General features: G+C 34.4%; 1 long non-coding RNA gene across 5 annotated transcripts in view; it reads right to left on the bottom strand.

The window, feature by feature from the left end:
- LOC143225889 (uncharacterized) overlaps window positions 1–12272 on the bottom strand; it is a 73457-nt gene that overhangs the window by 50408 nt on the left and 10777 nt on the right. The gene's annotated exons all lie outside the window — the stretch shown is intronic.

A 12272-nucleotide genomic window follows, 5' to 3' on the forward strand; every position in this document is an offset into this window, starting at 1 on the left:
GCATACAAATTTCATAATTTGGATATTTAAAATTCACATATTTAGAAAAATAAATATGGTACGTGCAACAACCATTTCTATATAACTGTTCGTTTGTTTGAAGTTAAGCATAAGGCTACACAATAGGTTATCTATGCTTTGTCCATATTAGATATCGAAATCCGATTTCTAGCATTTAAAGTCCACAGACATTCCGCTGTTCCTCTGTGGGTCTTTATAACTGAACTCTATTTTAAATAAAACTACTTTCATCACAACAAACACTTCATTTTCACTAGGATTATACATGAGGGTTTGATTATATCTTTATTGGTGTAGCTTTTGCATGTTATGCTGAAAAACTGAAGTTCTAAAAAAATGCAATAAAGAGTAGCACTTTTAATATACAAAACCAACACAGATTATATCAGTAAAATTTTAGCTTTATCTATTAATTATTTTAACGCAAAGAAACGAACGAAAAAATCGAAGTATTTTATGGTATTGAATATAAAATGAAAAGTGGTTACAACAATGAGTATTTGGGTTACAGGAGATAATAAAGAAATTGTTTCTGTGAAAATTATGGTATCATGACATTTTGTTGCCGTCATTTTACTGCCAGTAAATAACTATGTTCTCAAAACAGAACATTTCCTAGCATAGTGAACGGCTTTTATTCTCAGATTTTACGCTGAACTCATAAATTATCGCACTAAATTTGATTGCAAATTTCATTAAATATAATAAAGTAATTAAATAGGTTGCTCAAAAACAAAATAATAAGCTAAATTAATAGTTTCCTGCGGTGGAAAAAAAAACAACAACTATCACTATGTGGCAAATACGTATACTATTATTTATGTTTGTACAGGAACAAATTTTTGACGTAATTTTCGTGTTTAATGTTTTTGACATGATAATGGTTACTTTTATAATAAATACTCCGATAATATAATTTTTATACCTGCAGAATAAAACCCTAAAATTAATCAATTAATTGCTGTATCCCTTTGATGACAGTAAAGTGCATCGGCAGTAGAATGCTATAGAACCAAAACTTAAACATTACTGATTTCGCAAATGTTACATTAATTGCATTCAAGGATGCCAAATTGTTTCGCAAAAGAAGAAAGGTAAATAGACGAAAACGAGGTAAATTAAAATATACTAAAATCGGTGTGCAGCAAAGAAAATGGAAGTATAATTTTCGCAGATATTCAAAACGATCGACGTATGGAAAACGCTCATGATGTTTCTCTTATTTTCTTTATTTACTTGATCATATAATAGTACTAAATTTTAAATTTATCTGTTATTATCTATTTTTATTTACTTTTAATTGACTTTGTGCTTTTGAAACACATGTTACCTCGTCCGTTCCAGTTGTTTAATCTAATGTATGAGTTCATCCATTATTCTGCAAGGTTGTAGTCAGGTCAATGACCATCAATATACCTAGCTGTTTTCGTTTCTAAATTACAATAAACAAAATTTTTCTTCATATATTTTATAAAAACGAATTACCACATCATCACTTTCGTGATTATTTATTCATATCCTCTTCTCTCTGACATTTCCCAAAAATTTTAACACACCTACACTGGAGTCATCCAATAATATCATGGTGATTGAAGCTGCTAGCGATTATTGGCAGTTTAATTTTGATCTTAGATCAAAGATTTATGACTTTCTGTTTCTATTAGCTGAGTCTGCTCCATCTTGTGAGTATTCACTACTGTTGTTCCAATACACACTTTTGATTCTCGTTCCCTCTTTTTGACGTAGTCCTACCTTTGTTTTTCATTACTTATATTCCACGTGTATGTGACTTAGGTTTTTTTTCTTTTTTCAGTAATGTTTTGTTGAATCTCAAGCTTCCTTATAAGAGCCCCCTTCATCTTATTTTTTCTTTCAGTTTTGGGATCTTTTTTTCATTCTCACCAATTACTCGACTTTATTTTTTACTCGATTTATTTGTTCACTTTCATACATATATTTATTTGAAGGTCCTCCATTAGGACCATATCAGTTTTACAGGGACATCTTGCACGCATTTACTACCTTGCGCTTGGTTTTCTTCCTTTCGTCTCAGTTACCTCGGTTTCTTTGCTTCCGTGATGAACTTTGCCAATTTCCCCTACTTTCTGCTTCCCCCGACATCTTCTCCAGGACCTTTGTCTTGCATCTTTTCTTTGTGATGTTGTTTTTGCAGGCATTTCTTATATGTTAGTATCTTGAGCTGCTGAAACTCTTCAGCAGTCACGTCTTGTTACTTTAGTTTCTTGCCCTAGAGACCAGAAGCACTCAACAGATTTTCTAATCATATACGGCCTTGTTAGGTCGTCCCTCTTCTGTTCCTTATCTTCTTTATACTATCCATAATCCCTTCGTTTTGGGGGTTGGATGTTATGGGTCTTGGAGATTACTTTATCTGTAGTCATTCCTTGGCTCCAGTTCTGTTAGAGCTCTGTTTTCCCACTTTGTCTGCTGGTGAAGTTCTTGTGCTACATCCTATTGAGTTCTTCGGGTATTTTTCGATATTTTTCTTTAACTTCTACTCTCGATCTCACCTGTCTAAATCACCCTCCCACATTTTCTCAAACACATTGAAGTTTTATTCTTCTCTTTTTATTATTCTCACTTAGAGAGAAACTGTTGACCCAACTTTGGTCGTTCCCCTTGATTCTTGGTGGAAAATTTCTTACTTTCCAGTAAACATTATCAACAGTGGCGGATTATTCATTTTTGAGTTTTAAATCTTTCTCCACATCTCAGGTTGTCTTTCTATCTTTGCTTCCTTTAGATTGTTCTCAATGATCAAATATTTGGTTATCTGTCCTTCCCTCTAAATTGGTTACAACCCTATCTTTTTACATTTGGTCCAGTGTGTCGTTTCTCAGAGTCCACATTCTTAAGACTTATTATTCCACTACTCTTTGGATTTATCTTCTATTTGCCTCTTCCAATATAGCTTTCTCTGCTGTAACATCCCATTTTCATTAAGAATCGTATCATTTGTGGAGAAAGGTTTCACTCACGATCCCACATGAAATATTTCCTTCACTTAAGAGGCTTTCTCTCCCTCACTTTATATGTAGCATAGGCTTGGCCTACTTTTAGTTGTTGTTGTTTTTTTTGACATGATTATTTTGATACTTGGACTGCCTATGTCTCCTTAATTTCCTGTTTGGGTCTTTCTGTAGACACGTTTTTCTTTTGAACCTTTCATTCCTCTTGAATATACCCATGCAAGTCCTCTTCAATTGTTTCTGTCTCGTCAATTTAAGTATATGGCCTGGCATGACCAAGCGCGTAAGGCGTGCGACTCGTAATCTGAGGGTCGCGGGTTCGCGCCTGCATCGCGCCAAACATGCTCGCCCTCCCAGCCGTGGGGGCGTTATAATGTGACGGTCAATCCCACTATTCGTTGGTAAAAGAGTAGCCCAAGAGTTGGCGGTGGGTGGTGATGACTAGCTGCCTTCTTTCTATGTCTTACACTACAAATTTAGCCATGCCAGGCCCTATGTGTATTTCAAGATAATTTTCAGTAAGTTCTTGTCGCAGAAGGTTTTTTTAACGTTTATATACTAAAATATTTAATAAGACAATTTCTTGAAAGTTTGTTAAAAGCATAATGTGTTGTAAAATTACCAACAGATGGCGACGACCAGAGTGTTATCGATTTGTTATTTGTTATTTTGAATTAAGCACAAAGCTACACAATGGGCTATCTGTGCTCTCGATTTTGTGTAAGTCCGCAGACATACCGCTGAGCCACTGGGGGGCAGAGTGTTATCGATGGTGTTGCACCAGCTTGTTTTTCGATTTTTTTTTTTAACACTTCATTTTTCTTTGTTTGAAGTTAAGCACGAAACTACACAATAAGCTCTTTGTGCTCTGCCACCAGGAGTAACGAAACCCGGTTTCTAGTGGTAGGAGAAAACAGACATAATGCTATTTATTTTTTTTATTTTGGAATTTCGCGCAAAGCTACTCAAGGGCTAGCTGTACTAGCCGTCCCTAATTTAGCAGTGTAAGACCAGAGAGAAGGCAACTAGTCATCACCACCCACCGCCAACTCTTGAGATATTCTTTTACCAACGAATAATGGGATTGACAGTCACATTATAGCGCCCCACTACTGAAAGGGCGAGCATGTTTGGTGCGACCAGGATTCGAACCCGCGACCCTCGGATTACGAGTCGAACGCCTTAACCCACTGGCCATGCCGGGCCTCTAGACATTACGCAGTGCCACTGGGGAGCGACGAGTAAGGTAAGAGGAGAAATATAACATTGATACGAATTTCTTTTTTGTTATTCTTGATATTATAATATCTTTTGGTATCAGATACCAAAAGTCATTTATGGCCTTAATTTTATGGGAATATGAAAATTGATTTATTTATTGTTGTTAAGAAACGTGATTATACGCCACTTTATCAGAAAATATTTTAAATACGTATTAAACTGACCATTAACGCCTGATCGATTTGTGTTTCGTTTCTAGTGATACCCGCTATGGCTAAATGGTTATGGACGCTCGAATCCCCGTCACACCAAACAGCCGTTGGGGCGTTATTATGGTACAATCACTTCTACTATTCGTTGATAAAAGAGTAGCCCAAGAGTTGTTGGTAGGCAGTGATGACTAGCTGCCTTCTCTCTAGTCTTAAACTATTAAATTAGGGATTAGGGACGACTAGGGCAGGTAGACCTCTTGTAACTTTGTGCGGGCCCAGCATGGCCAGGTGATTAAGGCACTCGACTCGTAATATGAGGGTTTCGGGTTCGCCCTTTCAGCCATGGGGGCATTATGTAGTGAAGGTCAATCACATTATTCGTTGGTAAAAGAGTAGCTTAAGAGTTGGCGGTAGGTGGTGATGACTAGCTGCCTTCCCTCTAGTGTTATACTGCTAAATTAGGGACGGCTAGCGCAGATAATCGTCGAGTAGCTTTGTGCGAAATTAAAAAAAAAAAACTTTGTGCGAAATTTCAAACAAACAAGCATCGTTTCTAGTTAAGTACAGATCTACACAATTTATGTTTTATTCAGGTTGCGCTCACTATAAGTATCGTGTAACTGATTTACTATAGTATCTTTATTTTAATATCAATGTTTGTTTTTTGAATATATATACAAAGAAATGCATGTAACTTTTATTATTAAGTGTGTATTGCGAAAGTACCGTTTGATGTATATATTTAATATACTAGCATTGTTGCCTTAGCTGAAATTGCCAGAAAATATCATCTCAAGCCTATAAAAGATAGCCAACACAACGACGGAAGATAGTTTAATATTGTTGGTTTGCTACAGTTAGTATCCTACAAACCTCGGAAGCTGTAACCATCATAAACTCTTATTCATCGGGATACTACAGATATTTAACCAGGAAAGTTTATAGATTTCGTACATTACAAACTGTTTAATTTCAGTGAATTAACTTCGGATGATAGTATTTCCACGAAGGATTAGATATCTTTGTCGGAGAAAAATCGGCTTGTAAACGGTATGAGGCTGGCCATTAAGCGATGTACGAAGATATCAACATAGAATTATTTGTTTGTCGCGAACCGTTGATAAAATACTCAGTTCCAGAACAGATAGAAGAACCAGTATTGTCTGTAAGTTTATAAAACTTTTGTATATAAATAATTATTTGTGATAAACATTATTTAAATTGCATTGTTAAATATATCTATGTTAAGAAAGAAACTTATGTATGTATCAATCTTGTCGGCAAATATAATAAATTTGATACATGTAACCATTCAATTATCTTCTAAATTAAAATCAATATTTTCAACTATTTGAAATCGTAACACGTAATTATGTAACATAGTAAATCCACGATCCGTCGGAGATAAATTATCATACGTAGCATTCAAAACCAGGTTTTTAGCGTTATGAGCTTTCAAACTCACTGCTACGTCGCTGGTAGCCAGCCTGATCAAGGCAAGGTACCTCCAAAGATTACAACGTAATTCATATACCTAGTAATGAACAAAACTAGTCAGGTATAAAATCTAAATTTTATTTCTTATAATGACAAACCGTATGACATAATTTCCTAATTCCCAACATGTACTTTATCTATATTTTACTGCCACGTGTCTTATTACGGGTCAAGTTACACCGGAAACGGACCCAACTTCCTTACGAAGAAGCCTTGCAAACCTAGTTGAGCTTCGTTCAGACGCACGTGAGAGTTTCGGCGCTGATTGTTTACTTTGAAACATACCACAGGCATGTGTCATCTTATCGCGAAAAAAAAAAAAAGAAGCAGTGTGTTGTTTAGTTTGCCCGCCAGACGATGTGATATTTGTTACTCTATATTAGCAGTTAAGCACAAAGCTACATAATGGGGCATCTGTGCTCTGCCTACCATGGGCATAGAAACATGATTGATAGGGTTGTAGGTCCGCATACATGCCGCTGCATCACGGAAGGTGTGATATCCATATAAAAAAAATATTTATCGAACTATAGTAATAAATTCTTAGTAGAAGGAATGAAAAATTGTATTTGTAATTAAAATGTAAAATTAGTAAAAATATATGTACATACTGGGAAAACAAGTATAAATGATAGTAAAAACCCTTCTGTTTTTGATGGCAGTCTCTCTCACAAAATTAAAAATTTGTATCCCTTCGGTGGGTAGGCAATATTTGATGGCTTATAACGTTAAAAGTGGGGATTCGATACGTGCGGTGAGCACATTACAAATAAATCATTGTGTAGTTGTATGCTTAAAAAACAACAACATATGATAAATAAAGATAAAAAATGGAAATTTAGATGAATATTCATAAAGGAAAAATTAAATCTTTGAGATAGATATATTTCATTGTGTATGGATAAGAAAAAAGTGTTCGAATTTGTAACGTGAATATAAATATTTAACCTATTTTGCTGTTTTTTTATCTCACCTGAAGCGAAGCCTCTTTCAATATAACACAAATTAAAAGTTATTTCCATATTTCTTGACCTCTAGTGACAAAGTAGGGAGTCTGTGGGCTTATAACGTTAGAAACCGGGCCTCGCTATCTGTAGTAGGAACAATACAGATAGTCTGTTGCGCAGTTTTTGTGCTTAAAAAGAAACAAATTACATTTCTTTCCTCAGTAAATCAGTGAAAAGCTAAAATTTGGGTTCTAACTCTAAGTTAGACACAAGACAGATAGTTCATTGCGCACCTTTGCAATTAATTGTTTGTTTGTTTGTTTGTTTTGAATTTCGCACAAAGCTACTCGAGGGCTATCTGTGCTAACCGTCCCTAATTTAGCAGTGTAAGACTAGAGGGAAGGTAACTAGTCATCACCACCCACCGCCAACTCTTAAGGTACTCTTTTACCAACGAATAGTGGGATTGACCGTCACTTAATAACGCCCCCACGGCTGAAAGGGCGAGCATAAATGGCGCGACGGGGATGCGAACTCGCGACCCTCAGATTACGAGTCGCACGCCTTAATACGCTTGGCCATGCCGGGTCCTTGCGATTTGTAACGAACAAGTTTTTGTTTTTTTTACAGTTTATAATAAATACACTTTTTTGAAAAAATAATTTTTATATTACCGCAACTGCTCATGATTTCAATATCATTATAAACTGTTACTATGTCAAATCTGGAAAACATGGTTGTTTAAAAACGTTTCGTGAATGTTGCGTTTAATGAACTTAACGTTATTTTCGAAACATAACTTTGGGTAAACCTTAGCTTCTCGCTACTGTTAGTATAACCGTTTTTGTACTTCGAAATCATTACGTCTTACTATACTTTGTAAAGTAGGATTTTGTTTTTTCTATTCCTTAAAAATAAGGCCAAATCTAGTTCACTTAACGATATTAAAGCTGATTACACTGGGGAACACTTTTTCCGTAACTTTGAGTTGCATTGGATATTTTAACTGATTCTGAAGGAGGTTTAGGCGCTGATTTCAAATCTGAAATTAGTTTCTCTTTACAAGCTCTAGTTTGTATGCAATTTCAGGTTAATGAAATTGTACAAATGTGAACTTGCGTAAACCATGTATAAGCATTTTCACGTCCATTTTTTGAACAGCCACCTTGATAAGTTCCCTGACAACCTGGGGGCTGTGAGTGACCAACAAGGAGAACGATTCCACCAAGACCTAAAGGTCATGGAAGAACGCTACCAAGGGCGCTGGGACAAAAGTATGATGGCTGACTACTGCTGGAGCATTAAACGAGATTGTCCAGATGAAGTGTACAAACGCAAAAGTTACAAACGCAAATTCCTACCTGAATAAAATACACAAACAAATTGATAAGCTATTCCTATAATTTCCTATAATAACGAAACATTAAAAAATAAATAAAAATGTCAAATTGCATAAAATCTGTAGCTTGCAGACAAAAACCGACTTCAGATTTGAAATCAACACACTCAAATTGACTATCGAAAGGTCTTTTTTTAAATGCAACAAAATGAGTGTTCCCCAGTGTTATTTCTTAATGCTTCCTAGTGGCACACTGCCAAGTCTGTGAACACTGATAACCCTGGAAAACACAGCACAAATATCCCATTGTGTAACTTTAAGTTTAATTACAAACAAAAACGCTTGGTACAGCCTTCTTTCACTTGTTCACAATTGTAGGCTTAAGTTCACAAATAATGTTATCACTTTCAGTAGAATTATAACCAATTGATTATAAAATATAAACTACAAACGTTGAATATATCCAATCACTCACTATTTTGTCTGTTTTACCATTCACTATTCAAATAAAATATTCACCGAGCTGCTTGACACACATTAACTAATTGGTGTTTATAACTAATGCACTCATCTAGATTTTAACCAAACTTGTTACATGCAAGACTAATTTAAAACATTGAAAATATAGCTCACAATAATATATTGTTTCAAACAAATACAGTTACTAAAAAGAAGAAGAGAAAATTAAATAGCCGGGTATAAATAAATCTTTGTTATAAAAATTAGTATACTAATTGTAATGTGTTTCTTAAATGTTCTGAAACAGTTCACATTTGTCTTACAACATCATACACTTTCAAAACGTAGATTTATGTTTAGTTTCCTACTTTCTGGGATTGAACGTGTTTATATGTATTTACAGTGGAACAGATCTGTTACGGGTAAAAAAATTAATTTATAGGTAATACTTGAAGGGCCTTTAAGCCCTTGAAACGCATCGTATTATACTCTAAATCAGTTTAGGTGTTTGAATAATATCTGATGCCAAATTTAATCACTCAGTATTACAATGTAGACAAACTGTTTAATAATAATAATATCATTATTAAACAGACAGAAAAAATTGGTAGAATTTTAAACCAGAACATTGAGACATTTTTGAGTTAATTCATTCACACAAACATACACACTCATATTGTGGTATTTAGGAAGATTGACGGAAAAAATTAAAGTCTCTTCAAAAAACAAGTCTAGGATTGTTAAGCAAATAATAAATTGAACATGGACAGCGAACAAAATCAAGTGGTCTAAAGTGACTAAGAAACACAAAATTCGTTTTTTAGACTTAATTGTTTATTTTACCAAATCTACTGGCATTTTACTCTGAACACCATTGTCCAGCTGTTAGAGTCGGGGATAGAAACGACTGTTACAAATCAGGGGACAGGAGGATCAAAATCGAAAAGAAACAAAAATTAAAAACAAAACCAAGAAACAGATATGGAAATGTAACACAACATTATAATAGTCTCCCATAATTTTTATACCGATAGTTTACTTACAATTATAAACCACCATGAGAAAATCTGAAGAGGTTTCTGAATTACCTTTTACAGGATCGGCATGGCCAGGTGGTTAAAGCACTCGACTTGTAATTCGAGATCCGTGGGTTTGAATCCCCCGTCATACCAAACATTCTCGCCCATCCAGCCGTTGGGTTGTTATAATGTGACGGTCAATCCCACTATTCGTTGGTAAAAGAGTAGCCCAAAAGTTGGCGGTGGGTGGTGATAACTAGCTGCCTTCCTTTTAATCTTACACTGCTAAATTATAGATGGCCAGCGCAAATACCCTCGTGTAGCTTTGCGCGAAATTCAAAACGAACCAAACAAATCAAATATTTTTTAATAGGAGAGAACACAAAGAAACATGTGCATGCCAGCTTATTAAGACGTAAGAACAAATGATGCAGTATGTAACTTTCACCTGTGTAAAAGAATAAGTACATATCCGTTCAGGTCAGATGTGACTAACAACATAGAGAAAGATATACAGAAGCAACTGTAAACAACTTTCTGCAATAAAGATATGATTATAACGATTAAGGTAATTTATGATTAATTTTATAATCTATTAATTTTAAGAGATGTATTATGTTACCTACGTTTATCAACTTGTAATCGCGCAAAATACAATGCAACAACTGTCACGACTTCTATATTGGAGAAACAAGTAGAAATATGGAAACCAGATTCAAAGAACACAAACAAATACCTTCATACGTTTTTGAAAACTCCAAGTCAAACAGACACAACATAACCATATAAAACACCCAGATACTAAGTGGGGAAACAAATATAAACAAACGCAAAATCAAAGAAGCCCTACTTATGCAACAACTAAAACCATGATTAAACCAATATAAAGGAACACCTTTATTCCCATACTAATTAATAATCTAACATCTAACTACAACGACCCCTACAATCCCGTACTCGTTTACATTCTCGTCCCCAAGACATGTGCTTAGCAATGGTCAGTTGAAAACACACTCTGACAACCTGAAGATGACCTGAGAAGGGCGAAATATTATTCTCTGCTTTGTTAGTTAAAGTGTTAATACCCATACCAACATGGGGTAACTATTTTGACATTTGGTTATTCATAGCAAATACGATATCTGAAACTAAATTCTCTTTCAAGTAATCATTGCGACCAAGAGAGTACAAGATAGTTATTAAATAAACGGCTGTTAGGACTAACCACGTTCGTGTACATTTTTTATCTTGTTCCTACTATTTCATTGGAACTGAAAACAAAACAAGCCTTTCATTGGCAAGGAGCCACAGTAGAACAAACGGAAATATCCTCTACCTTCCAAACTATTTTAATAATGTTGTAATGTAATCAGCACTTCCGTCGTTTGTCTTGTTAAACTCTGAGTAATGTGTGGTATTGTTACGGTGATTGTTAAGCACCGCTTGAGCATTAAGTACAGTTGAACATCAATTAACCTTAACACGCCCGACTTTTTTTTTAGACTTTACTTCTTTGACAGTGACAAATACATCACTCTTGTTTTAAAGACCTAACATATGTGAGCCACAACCCCCCAGTGTTAGGTTTTTGTCTACCAACGATGTTTAATAATAGCTATTCACACTTCGTATTGGAGTCGTAACATATATTATTATAACAAATATATACCATATGGTTGCATATATACAATTAAACTAACAGGTAGTTTATGTAAGATAATAGATGTAAAAACATTTTTTATAGCTTTATATAAGAGAATAGCTGTGTGTGATACTATTTTAAAGGGTTTGTACGGTGTCAACACTGAAAAATACCATAAGTTATCCACGGTGAAAAAATAGGATTAATTAAATGAACTTGAAAATAATAACCTTTCCAGTCGACCATCCTAAACAAGAACGATTTGATAATCTAAAACTAATCAAACACAGTTTAAGAGTTTAGCCTGCTAATGTGTGTTTTAAATTTTAACAGAAAAGACCTTTAACAAATTTTACTAGATACGCGTTTACTAGAGACATTAAGTAAAATGTAAAAAAAAAAAAACAATGCAAATGAAAGAGGGTTAAAAATTATGTAAATATTACTATAAAAGTGAACAGACGCATCATTATCATTGTTGCAAATTAAACGTACTTATAACATATATTCTTTTCTTTGTTTATCATAAACTGGATTTTATTGCTCGACATTTCTATCAAAGTAAATAAAACAGCGACTTGTATTGACAAAACGTATCTTTTTATCTGCATCTGCTCAATATTTCTCTTTTACAGTTTTGTCAGGTGCTGTCGATAAACTAGCAAAGGTCTTTAAAACTTTTAACCTATACTCCAAATTATTGTTATTTTTGTAAGATGTATAAAACGATCTGTATTTTTTGGTATATTATATGAGTTAAACACAGAACGAGCTGTTTAACAAATAACATATTATTGGCTAAAACCATTAGTTAACTCTTGCACCCTGTAGATAAATTTAGTGTTTATTTTACTCTGTGAGAAACTAGATCCTTCCCTCTCCAACAGCTTCCTGATCTTAGTATTTAAATAAACTTAGCGCCTGA

The sequence above is a fragment of the Tachypleus tridentatus genome, chromosome 9 (genome assembly GCF_004210375.1).
Source record: "Tachypleus tridentatus isolate NWPU-2018 chromosome 9, ASM421037v1, whole genome shotgun sequence".
Lineage (NCBI taxonomy): Eukaryota > Metazoa > Arthropoda > Merostomata > Xiphosura > Limulidae > Tachypleus > Tachypleus tridentatus.